Here is a 12,458-nt window from a genome sequence, read left to right on the forward strand (position 1 = left end):
ATCAGGTCAAAGGTCAGCTGGGGTCAAATCTTCGAATTTCAATATCTGGACATCTGTGAGGGTACTGGGCTCAATCTCGGTGACAACCTCATGACCTGGGGAACATATTGGAACATTTTGCACGAGTCAGCTCAAAAGACATCATTCTGGGGCCAAATCTTAGAATTGCGTTATCTGGACATCTGTAAGAGGTACAGGGCTCAAACTCGGTGACAACTCATGACCAGGGGTGAATTATGGAACATCTTGCAGGTGTCTGGTCAAAGGTCATCTGGGTCAAATCTTAGAATTGCATTTTCTGGACATCTGTGAGGAGTACAGGACTCAAAACTCGGTGACAACAAACCTCATCACAGGGGAACATTTTTGGAACATTTTGCAGGGGTCAGATACCTCCACAACACCAACATGCCCCAGCTAGGTTTGTGGTCTATGACCACCATTTGCCTCTAGTTTATTATGCAATTTGTTAGTCCGAATTGTGACACTGTGTCAAGGAACTTGGCAACATTGCATACATTACATTTTAGCATTTGTCCATGATTTCTGATGAGGCAGGGATATTCCTTTGACGTAACAACCAATACATAATCAAAGCATTTAATCAATTAACAGCAGCTCCATTAAACTTGAATATTTATCAGGGGTAGCTTATAGGCCGTGATCAATGAGTCATTTTGCTGATAGCCTATCTCTGGCTGTCCCACCGATCCACTGTGCGCTTGCTTGAACAAGTTCACCCAGTCACAGTGTTTGAGCTGTGCCTGGCTGTGGTAGGATATGCATTCTGTGCTGTGTGCATTCCGTACAAGCTAGTATAGTAAGCCAGAACTGCTGCCTCACTGGATCTAATATACACAGCTCAAGTACAGTCACACCAACACTAGAAAGGATATATTTTCTAAAATACCAATATTGCCTGGTAAAGATAACTGTGGATTTATAAAATCATCTGAACTTTTGTGGAATTATTAGCAGTTTTATTATTTGATTGAGCAGTGGTAAGTATATGCTATATTTCAGTAGCTTTGATGGATATGTATTATGTATGCTTATTTCATGAGTATGCCATATTTCTCAAATATCAATTTATTGTTTGTATTGTAAATATCATATTTGCTAAATGAGATAAGGTGACTGTCTATGGTTTTGTCTTTCAATATTTATCAATATGTGACACCATCTGGTCCATGGGGGCCAAAGGCGGCAAAATTGAAATTGAACTAAAGGCAAAAATATGGAGTAAAAAACAATAAAATACATAAGAAAATAGATATTGCAAAACTTCATAACTTTAGAACCAAAAATACTAGACCGTTGGAGTTTTCAGTATATGATAGCCTGGTGTTTGTATCAGGTAATAATAATAGTAACTCAATTTTCAAAAATGCCTCCTTTGGCCCCCATAAATGGAGCAGATTGTGTCACATATAAAGATACACATATTAGTTCTTATTGTATATGTACTGATTTGCTAGTCATTTCTAGTACTGTCATGGATATGGGTGCTGTTGCAAGTTGGATTTATCATTTATTTATGTTGACAGTGGGCCGATTTCAACTCATGTTGAAATGTTCTATGGCATTATCAACTAAAACTGAACTTTGAAGTTCCAACGACTGAGCTAACATGCTAAGAGTTTCCTTTAGTGGCTGCCACATTAGGCATTTGTGTAGTTCAACACATATTGAGTTGGCAACTTTTCAGAGGCTACATGTAGTTTCCATTGTCCATTCACTTTTAGCTTTTGGCTTACCAAGATTTACAACGTATATAGCTTAATTTGTATGCTGATGAGCCTCAATGGTAATTTGAACAATGTAGACCTCACATTAATGTCATTTTGGCATCAGAAAAAGATCTCTATGACAGGCCTGTATTAAATTGGCAACACTACTAATTTCCCAGTTATGCCTTCTTTTATGAATAAAAACAATTAGCCCTACTATCACGGTTGTTTGATGTGATCATTTATTAATTTTTCAAACAAAACATGAGGTACAACCCAAATTAGGCTTAAACAGCTAAAAGCGGTATCATGCTAACGTATACAGATGCTTTTGAGTCAGTTTTAACTTTAATTTCCCCTTATTTACAAAATTATTCACTTTCACAGCATTTTTAAAGCTTTTTTTTGGATATAAAATTTTTCTATTTATGACAAGATAATGGTGGCGCTATTTAGTTGAAATTACTCTTTCCCGCTTTTAAAACAAATAATTCCTTTTATTTTTTTGATTCAATGTTTATAAAATTTTGTTGTTGCTTGTTTTACCTATTCCATCTGGTTTAATGGCAGTATTGATTACCTACCCTTTGCAAATTTGCCAGCGAAGTGTTACGTGTAATCCGATTATCACCATGTCAACTGGATCACGCTTTTGAGTTCTACACCACGATCGAAATGATCGCAACACAAAGTATATGGCATGTACTACCAATTCCAAAAGGTGCATGATCCAGTTACCAGGGAGTTACGTAACCACTTCGCCTGCGAAGTAGAAAGTATAATTTAGGATAAATAGCGCCACCTATAGTTTGCATTTAGTTAATAATGAAGCCAATTATATGTACATCAAACAGCCGTGCTATAGGGCCTTTTAAACACACTATACCGAGAACCGCTAAAACCACAGATATTTCTGGCTGTACTGGGTTTAGCAGTTCTCTGGATATAGCCAGGGTTTATGATATAGCATGGATTGTCACGGTCTAAAAGCCCTATAGTAGGGCTACAAAAAATACTTACATTTATTTTTGCTATTAAAATAAATTGTATTTAAATCCATTTTACTGCAATTTGAACTTGATTCAAAACCAGAATACCAGGAAATTAAGATATCATGCAGACATCAGAGTGGTGTATTGGTTACGGATATATGGTTTTAGGGGTATATTGACGCCCACTGCATTGTGGTAGAAATTTCGGAACTACTTAACTTCCTGTGCTCAGATTTCTCAGGCTATTGAGGCCAGCATTTAGCAAATACTGGTCAGCTTATTTCATTTCAATACATAAGATTTCCAACATTAAACTGCAATGGTCAGTGAATACATGCTTTATAATCCAATACTCTTTTCAAATTTTAAGCCATTTAACAAATTTATTTGGACAAACTTTTTTTTTCTTCTTAGGCCATCCAAAAGAAGATGATGGACACTAGTCATAATGTAATTTAAGAAAATGTGTATATTGGCTATATTTGCTGTATTTGACTTGACCAATGCAGTAGCGTGCTTTTCCTAGCATATCAAAAAGCGCTCTACGCCATTGGCTAAAAACCAATCACTCATAACTCGGTAAATTCAGATTTAAAGGTACTCTCCTATAATGTGACCCAATCTGATCCACCCAGGCCAAAGTCGGAAATTTGTAAAATTGGGTTGCTTACCATGACTAATTATTACTGATGTTAAATCACCAGGTCTCTTGAATACTTGGTGGAAAAGTTATGAACCTTTTATATGTCCATTTTCTTATGTTTTTTATTGTTGTTTTTTTCTCCTCACTTTTTGCCTATATCTTAGTTTCATTATTGCTGCATTTAGCCTGATTGGACATTATGTGTGTGTGTCTCATAAGATATCAATATCGGCTTTAATAATAGGATGAAATATTAACACAAAGTTTACATTAAAATGTGTAGGTTAATGCTCATCATTTTTAGTGCAAGAGGAAGTATATAGAAATTTGACTGGATCTCATGATTTGTCTGATTTTTGATGTGTGCTATTAAGAATGAACTGATTTAAGGGGTACTACACCCCTGGCCAATTTATGCCTATTTTTGCATTTTTCTCAAAAATTATAGCACATTGGTGACAAGTAAGATATGTATATTATAGGGGCAATGACTACAACTACTGTACTGAAAATTCAGCAACTCAAAGCAAGTAGTTATTGATTTATTTATCAAATATTAGTTTTCCCTCATTTTTGACTGTAACCCCACAACTGTTGTCTGTGCTGAAATAAAATTTACTGTGCAGTAGTTGTAGTCCTTGCTCCTATAATATACATATCTTACTTGTGCTATAAGTTTTAAGAAAAATGCAAAAATAGGCACAAATTTGGGCAGGGGTGTAGTACCCCCTTAAATAGGAGATAATGTTAACCATATGCCATCTAAGATAGAGTCTGAGATAGACATCCTCCTCACAAAGCTTGTCGAAAACATAGCAGCAAATCAACACCGCTAAAGACGCCCCCTTAAACACCTGTAATGAGGATTAAAGTTGACATGTATACCCCCATCAATAAGCACAGTATTAATGAAGTAAGACTAGACCTATATGAGGTAAATGACATGGAAGGAAATACTTAGGGGAGACTTCCTTATTTGAGATATTCTAGATCCCACAACCCCCTGCAACATCAGGTGGTACATGTAAAGATCATCTTGGGAATCCGGTAGTAAACTTTATTTACTCTTTATTTTTTTGGTTCTGTAATCTTTGTTTTGGCTTTTATTTTTATTTCCTTGTTTGTCTGTCTTCTTTCGTTTCCTTGTCTGTCTGTCCGTTTTGTAAATGTCTTTCCTGTTATCCTATTATTTGTGTGTCTATTTGTGTGTCCCTTTTTTCTCTTTAATTTCTCACATTTTCTTTCTTTCTTTTTCTTTCATTCTTTTGTTGATTCATTCTTTCTTTCTATATCTTCTCTTACTCTCTTACTCTCCCCTCTCTATTTCTCTCCCTCTCTCTCACTCTTTTGTTCTTTCTTTCTTTCTTTCTTTCTTTCTTTCTTTCTTTCTTTCTTTCTTTCTTTCTTTCTTTCTTTTTTTCTTCCTTCCTTCCTTCCTTCTTTTTCTTTCTTTCTTTCTTTCTTTCTTTCTTTTCTTTCTTTCTTTCTTTCTTTCTTTCTTTCTTTCTTTCTTTCTTTCTTTCTTTCTTTCTTCCTTCCTTCCTTCCTTCTTTCTTTTTTTTCTTTCTTTCTTTCTTTCTTTCTTTCTTTCTTTCTTTCTTTCTTTCTTTCTTTCTTTCTTTCTTTCTTTCTTTCTTTCTTTCTTTCTTTCTTTCCATTATTTCTCTTGTAGTTTCTGTACAGCATCTCTTTCAGTTATTTCTTTCTATTCATTTGCCTTTCTCTTTTATTTACCTTTTCAAATCAAAGTTTTCAGAAGAGAGCTGTTTGTTTTATTTTATGATGACCTGGTAATTCTGGATGATGTTAGGCCAATCACTTACTTGATACATGTCACAGGTGAGCGTTATCTGAATTTACGCAAGCGTATTATGACGCATACACACCTGGTGCATGTGACCTGCAAATGTTCCGAACATTTCCGATGTTGATTTGAAAAGTTAAATTCTCTCCATTGCTTGCAAATAAAACATAATATTTCATCAAACATTCAACATGCTTACTCATACTATAAATATTAACACAATCATGAAATGTAATTTGTACATATAGCAATCCGTTGTTATAATTGCTTTGTCATAAGAAATAGGCCTATAGTTCATAAATAGCAAAATTATCCTATTGAATTATATGTTAGCAAGGTTTAATAGTAATAGCTTTGTCATGTAACTAGAGGTCTGGTCACGTCCTGTTCTTGAGTGCCATCATAACTTCACCTTGGCACATCTAGTTTACATAACCTGTACAACGGTGACAAACTTGATGACAAACTCTAGATGTATTCGGTGATACATGCCATCACGAGTACTAGGGCAGTATCTGGTTTGCACATAAGCAGTAGATACTTCTTTTTACTTTAGGAGAGTAGATGGATTCAAAGTACCTTTTTGGGGCAGACTGAGCGGTGTCAAAAAATGTATTCCCCAATTCAAAAGACAGTATGTGCTTTGCTATTTTCATGTAGATACAGCTTTTTGGTGTGGAAGGGCATATATTTTTACAGGTGTTTCATGGGTGTATGGATCTGGAATATGCCACGGCATAATTCTGTCATTTAACTAGATCTTATCAATAGTCGGCTCGTCCCACATCTGAACCTCAGATCTCGGTGCAATTTCCACTTTGGGGTTTCAACAGGACATAATGAGGCATGCTATTGAAATGAAAGCCGATTGCGGCACTTTTGTTCTAATAAATTTAAATGTAATGTAACATGTTTAGAGCGGAAAGAATGAAAATGAGTGGTTCTCTCTTCAACTGGGGCAAATTATCAATCAATGACTGAGGTTTTGCTTTGAAAAATCATGATGGCGCTATAATACCTGGCTTGCTAAACAGCCAGCACAGACCTGTTTTGCTCCCCACCCGCATACAACAATATCTGAAATGCACCCTAAATGGCGTACTGCGCACAATTAATTTGATACCCCTCAATGGCATAAAAACATCTGTTTATGTGCACAGTGATTTTCATCATTTGTTCTAGTGCACTTTTGTATTCCAATTGATTCTTGCTGTTTTTGCAGGTTTTTAAAACACTTCAGTGGGCCTTGAAACTGGTAATTTTTGGCTATCAAACTTTGCATACTTCTAATGCCTACATTTGCTGTTCTTGTCCCCCCTGCATACCGTCCAGTCTGTATTTTACTTGTTCCCCACATCAAGTTGGTGTATTAGGCCCTGTATCCATAGGCTGTTCCCTTGTGGCGTGTGCCCTTGTTCTGTGTTCACTTGTTCCCATGTGACCTGCCACACAGACAACGAACCTTTGTTTTGCTTAGTGGCCGTATCCATAGGTTGTCTGTGTGGCAGGTCCTGTTGTTCATATTCAAGGTATCCTCTTGTATCATTTATTGATTCTTGATGTGTTTTGTGACATCATCCGTTGGATTCACCATTACCCACTTTATATGATTTCAGTCATATTTGAATGTTGTTATTCTTAGCCAAAAATGACTGTCTGTCAGTAAGTTTTTCTGTTCATTTTAAGCTGAAATAATGAGGTGAAATGAAAGGAAGAAAATGCCTGAAATTTTAAATGCAGGATAATTTTGTCCAATGTTATAGGCAGACAATCAACTGTTGTGTAAATTTGTGTTTTTCACCAAATAGAATGTTGATTTCACACAATTTTTGGTTGGTCATAGATGGCAGGCAAAATATTTAGTGAAAATACTCTGTATTCTTACAGTGTAAGGCATTTTACATCCCTGTAGCTAGTTCTTGAAGTAAGTGGGATATTAATGCAGCCGTCAAAGGGAATCTTGACCCTACCCTCCTCAAGACTTCACCAAGTCGTTTGGTGAAAATCGTCTAATCTTAAACTTACAAGACAAAACCATAGGGTGAATCTTGACCCAATGAGTTTACAGATGCTGTGAATCTTCAACCAAACAACTAATTGCAAAAGTGAATCTTTGACTAATCTTTACCCTCGTGTGGAGTGTTATATATGCTTTTACATAGAACCATCACTCACAGATCAGGTGAATCTTGACCTAATAATTTTTTTCTTGTGGTGAATCTTGAACTAATATTTTTAGACAGAAGGTGAATCTTTGCCTAAAAATAATTTTTGAAGGGTGAATCAAGGTGAATGGCTTGAGGAGGGTAGGTTCAAGACTCCCTTTGACGGCTGCATAAGCTTTGAGGAATTACCAAGTTATATTTGGACCAGCTATCTTGATTTTCCAAGCATAGTGTTCTGTGTTCTTGATTTAGTCAGGATTAGAAAAGTGGGCGCCCCTGGCTTACTTGAAAACCTAGAAATGACAGAGCATCTATAATACACATATTAAGATCCACAACCCTGACATTTTAATAATTCGCCACTATAGAAACCATCCTTAGTATGTTTCATTCTTACACATAATTTAAATCTTTTTGGGAAATTCTAACTGGGTGCAAGCCATGTTTGCTTAATTTGCACCAAGTCAGACTTTCTGTAGAAAATATTCTAAATATACTATGCATATGATCAGCTCTTAATAGGCGGGAATTATTCGGTTTTTGTTACTGCCTGAGTCAATAAAGTTCCAACTTACGCATGTGTAAATTCACAAAAGCATGCGTCATTCACGCAAAACGCAAAGTGCAGTTCGCGTAGGTGCTGCGCCTAGCTGTGTGAACGCCATTCTGTATCAATCCACGATGTTATGAGTCCCGCTTATTACGAGCTGATCAGAGTATAGGTGCAATTAAGATGCATTTGCTTCTGATAACCAAATGTGTCTTGCACCAGTTTCTTTCAAAGAAATTCTAACTTTGTACACAACACATTTGCTAACCATAACCAAATAAGTTGCACCAAGTTGCACAGAGTTTCTGTACAAGAAATTCCATCTTACATGTCTTAGTACACATTTGCTTCACATAACCAAATGTTGAGAAAAAAGTTTTATCTTGGTGGAAGATGCATTTACTTCACATAATATGCCTTGCAGTGAGTTTCTTTTGAAGAAATTCTAACTTGGTGCAAGACACATTTGCTTTGAATAACCAAATCTGTCTTGCACTAAGCTAAAGCTTCAGTAGAAGAAATTATAACTTACGGTGCAAGAAACATTTAATTATTTGAAGCAAAAAACACCAGAAGTGAGTCATTTTTTGTATAACTGTTGTATAGTTCTTGATGCCGCATAAGCATAAAGTAATGAACACATAGTGAGTGCATAATGAAAATCTCAAATTTCATTCCATGGAAAAAAGCTGAAAGAAAAAGAGATGGAAGATTTGAAGTTTCAATATGTTGAATGGGTAATTGTTTCCTCCTCATTTTTGACTCAAATATTAAGTAAAATTGTAATGTTATTTCTCTGATTCTATGCAGTAGCCAATTCAACAGTTAGTTGTTATCAACTAATTATTCAACAATACAAAGCAATCAAATCAAGAAGGGAAGGAAATACTGTTAACCCTTTCCACACCAGTGTCGACTGCAGACGACATTAGTTCCGAATTTGTTTTGAAAATTTAAAAAGTTCAGAATTGTACATTTTCATGACCATATTTGGAATCGGCATGGAAAATGCATTAAAAAATGAGTACAAACAAGCCTAGTATTGGTTTAGTGGTTCTTAAGATCACTCTTAATATTTTGAGAAAAAATCTCAAAACTCAGGATTTTTCATGTTGCAACAATATGGCCAGTACGCAGAGCTGTACAAAGTCAGCTGGACAAAGTCTGTATAATGACAGATATGCTACAGCTATATTTTTGGCCAGTGGTCATTTGATTGTTTTACATTACATGGTGATCGTTTAGTATTATTTTTTTTAAATATCACATTATTTATGCATATTCTGTAAATGCAAGTTTGTAAAGGTTGTTGCTAGCTTTTCCGTTCTTTTTTAACAAAAATTTTGCTTTTTTTTGTCACCATGTCAAAACGATTAGGATTGAGCACTGAATTTATGAAACATTGATGCAAGAAAATATGTCAAGAAAAATGTAAAACCCCCTTTTTGCCCCAGATTCATGATTCCGCTAAGCCTGTATGATGCTGCCCTGACGCAAATTTATGAAACTTTGATGCATGAAATTATGTCAAACATAATGTAAAACCCCTTTTTGCCCCAGTTCCATCAAAATTCTTTCCTTTTTCATTCAGGTAAATTTTTTAAACAAACCATGCATAAATGGACAATTTTGACCAACTGAATTGGTCTGCAGGGCTGTAAGTGGGGTGGCTAGTTGTGTGTTGTTTATCTGTGACTGGCACACGATTATGTGAATTTACGCAAGCACAAAACCAAATCATTTTCACCAATTATATGTCAAACAAACTTTAGTCCTATCTCCAGGGTCTTATCTTCTAACATAATGCTTAAATACAGTAAAACCTCATTATAACGAAATCTGATACAAGAAAAACCCTGTTATAAAGAAGTATTTTTCCAGAACCAAGATACAAAATTCTTTGTTATTTATTGTTTTTACAACCCTGATATAATGAAATTTGGATATAAAGAACTAATTTCTCTGTCCCTGACAACTTCGTTATAATGAGTTTCCACTGTACATGCCTCTTTGAGCCTGCTAATTTATATACCCCTCAACCTAATTCCTGTCTGGCTTGTCTTAGTTTTCCTTACATTACGAAAGTGTTTGTGTATGTATTGTGAATAAAAATATTGAAATTGAACTGATCCTCTCAATCCTGGGGGAAGGCGTGTTCTTGGATTTTGGCCAGGCAAGTTCCCATGATACATGACTAAGGTAGGACTAGCTGAAACAGGGGAGCTGATACAGTATGTATCAAAATCATTATTTTCACACAAAAGGCCCAAGAAAGGTTCCATATTTGCTCTAATTGTGTTTACGTATGCAAGAAATACATAGGCAAGGGTGTATTCAAAAACCTGACTACCCTCAGAGTGCGGGGGGACTGAGTGGCTGAAATTTGCCCAAAATAAGCCGATTTTTTTTCTTCAAATACACCCTCCACACTCCTGGATACATCAGGCATACAGGGATGCGCCACTCATACAGTTTAAAGTTTGTTCACAAGAAATCTACAGAGACGGGTCTAAATTCAGAAGGGTCTGAATTTGTGTTAAAAGTTTGTAGACTTGGTATTTGAAAAATATTGAGAAAAAGACAAACTCAAAGATATTGGCCAAAAAATGCAAGTTTGGAAAAGTATGTTTTGAATTGGAGCAAAATCCTCAGAAATGGGTGCCTTATAGAGAAATATATACATCCTTATATACATCCTTACCCCTAGAAATGAGTAAGGATGTATATCAGGGCCTAAGGTACGCATCCCCACCCAAGGGGGGTTTACTCACATGCGACAGTTATTCGGGATTTCTTCAGAAATAAACCAATTTGGTTTAAAGTCTTTATCATACTATCCTAAATTTCAACAAATGAGAGGATGATGTTGTCGAACTGGTCACCATCCTGTATATGCTGAAACTGTCACCAAAATACATTATCAGTGCTACAAATCATGAGATCGTGCAAGGTGTCATGATGTGCAGGGTTTAAAAGTTACAGACATGTATGCTGCCTGACCACCCTTCATATCGCAATCCTTCACCATTGATCACAGGCATTTAGAGTAAACTTCAGATTTAGTGAGGTATAAATTGCATATGGTCAATGTATATAAACAATGATCAAGTACATCTGACAGCCATGGCTATAGGAAGAGTCATCGATTTAACCGAATCTAATCATTAATTAGTTGCATTATACAAACCCATAGGGAAAAATTAAGGAAATTACTACTCGGTAAAGTTTACATTTCACCAACCCAGAAAACCAACAAATTGGTTTACAAAAGGGAGGCTTAGTAACCATAATATTGCTTGGTCTGATTAAGGATGCCATATCTGCCGCACTATGCACGCGATACTTGTATCGGGGGTCTGGAGAGGAAGTAAGTTCTTGTTAAGTACCGATCGCAGGTCTAATAGGAAGGATTTATCAGTCTTATGCACAATATGCGCAAGAGTCCCAGCGGAGCGGTGGATACCCTCTTGCAAAGGGTGACCACTTAAAGCTTGACTCAGCTTGAGGAGGGAACGCGATGAAAGCTACGAGTTCACAGTGACTTATTTTGGGTTGACTTTTAATTGGGTATTAAGTGGCATTAAGATCAAAATCAAAACAGTGTGTGTGAAATAATGACTGATGAGTTACAAGTCCTTCGCTGTTGTGGCTGTGATTTTTTTCACTTTTTTTTACTAAAGGTTTATCATTATTAATCATTTATGGGCCTAATGTTTGTCTTCAATAGCAGTAGTTTTCATTAAAACTATAACTACAGTGCCACCGACAAGGGGGTTTAAGGTGGTGTGTTACCTTCGGGCCCGTAAAAAATAAATAAAACATACCTTAATGGGCCCATAAAAGCAAAGAAAAGAGACCCCAAGGGGCCCGTAAAAAGGGGCCCTGGTTTTCATTTTACCCCCGGCCCGTAATGGCTCTCGCCGGCAGTGTATAAGTATCATAACAAAAAGTACCGCAAAGAGAGCCCTTTTTTCAGAAAAACAGTAATATGAGCCATTGTTTTACGATTCTTCTCACAACATTTGATTGCTTAACTGGAGCTTTCATCCAGTTTATTCTTGAACGTCATCAGCCCCAATATCTGAATATGGTCCATTGTTTAAATTTTATACTCGCTATTTGATGAGATTCAAGTTGAAAATCCCTTTTTGGTGTGAAAATTATATGGAGAAAATTGGAAGAATCCTGCCTTTAAAATGTGTTAAAATCAGAGCAATAGTCCATTAACCCTAATGCCCAGGTGCTTTTTGGTGCAGGGGAAGGAAAAGAGAAGGAAGGAAGAAGAAGAGAAAACATTTTTGTCAGATGCAGTTTTGAACCGGGGACCTTGCCAGACACATGAACGGGGATTAAGTGCACTACAGGGGCGTGCCTTGGCTGGCCAAGCTTTCTGTGCGCATGTGTTCACATGATGACCCAATCACATCATGTGGGTTGCATATTGAGGTTTTTTAATGTTTGGTTTGGTTAGGGTTAACCATGGTAACAGCATGTTGAAAACATCAGCAAATGCTCTCTGAACTTGTTTTGCTCCTGGGTTATTATGTACAAAATGTTTAACTCTTCATGATTCA

General features: G+C 36.3%; 1 protein-coding gene across 1 annotated transcript in view; it reads left to right on the forward strand.

Moving 5' to 3' along the window:
- Nucleotides 1-776: 776 nt before the first annotated feature.
- The window catches only part of LOC140147926 (N-acyl-phosphatidylethanolamine-hydrolyzing phospholipase D-like), a 52,262-nt gene continuing 40,580 nt past the window's right edge, over nt 777-12,458 (forward strand). Inside the window, 1 exon segment of the mRNA XM_072169721.1 lies at nt 777-1,001. The gene's annotated coding sequence lies outside the window, so the exon portion shown is untranslated.

This window comes from Amphiura filiformis, chromosome 3 (assembly GCF_039555335.1).
Source record: "Amphiura filiformis chromosome 3, Afil_fr2py, whole genome shotgun sequence".
NCBI classification, from domain to species: domain Eukaryota; kingdom Metazoa; phylum Echinodermata; class Ophiuroidea; order Amphilepidida; family Amphiuridae; genus Amphiura; species Amphiura filiformis.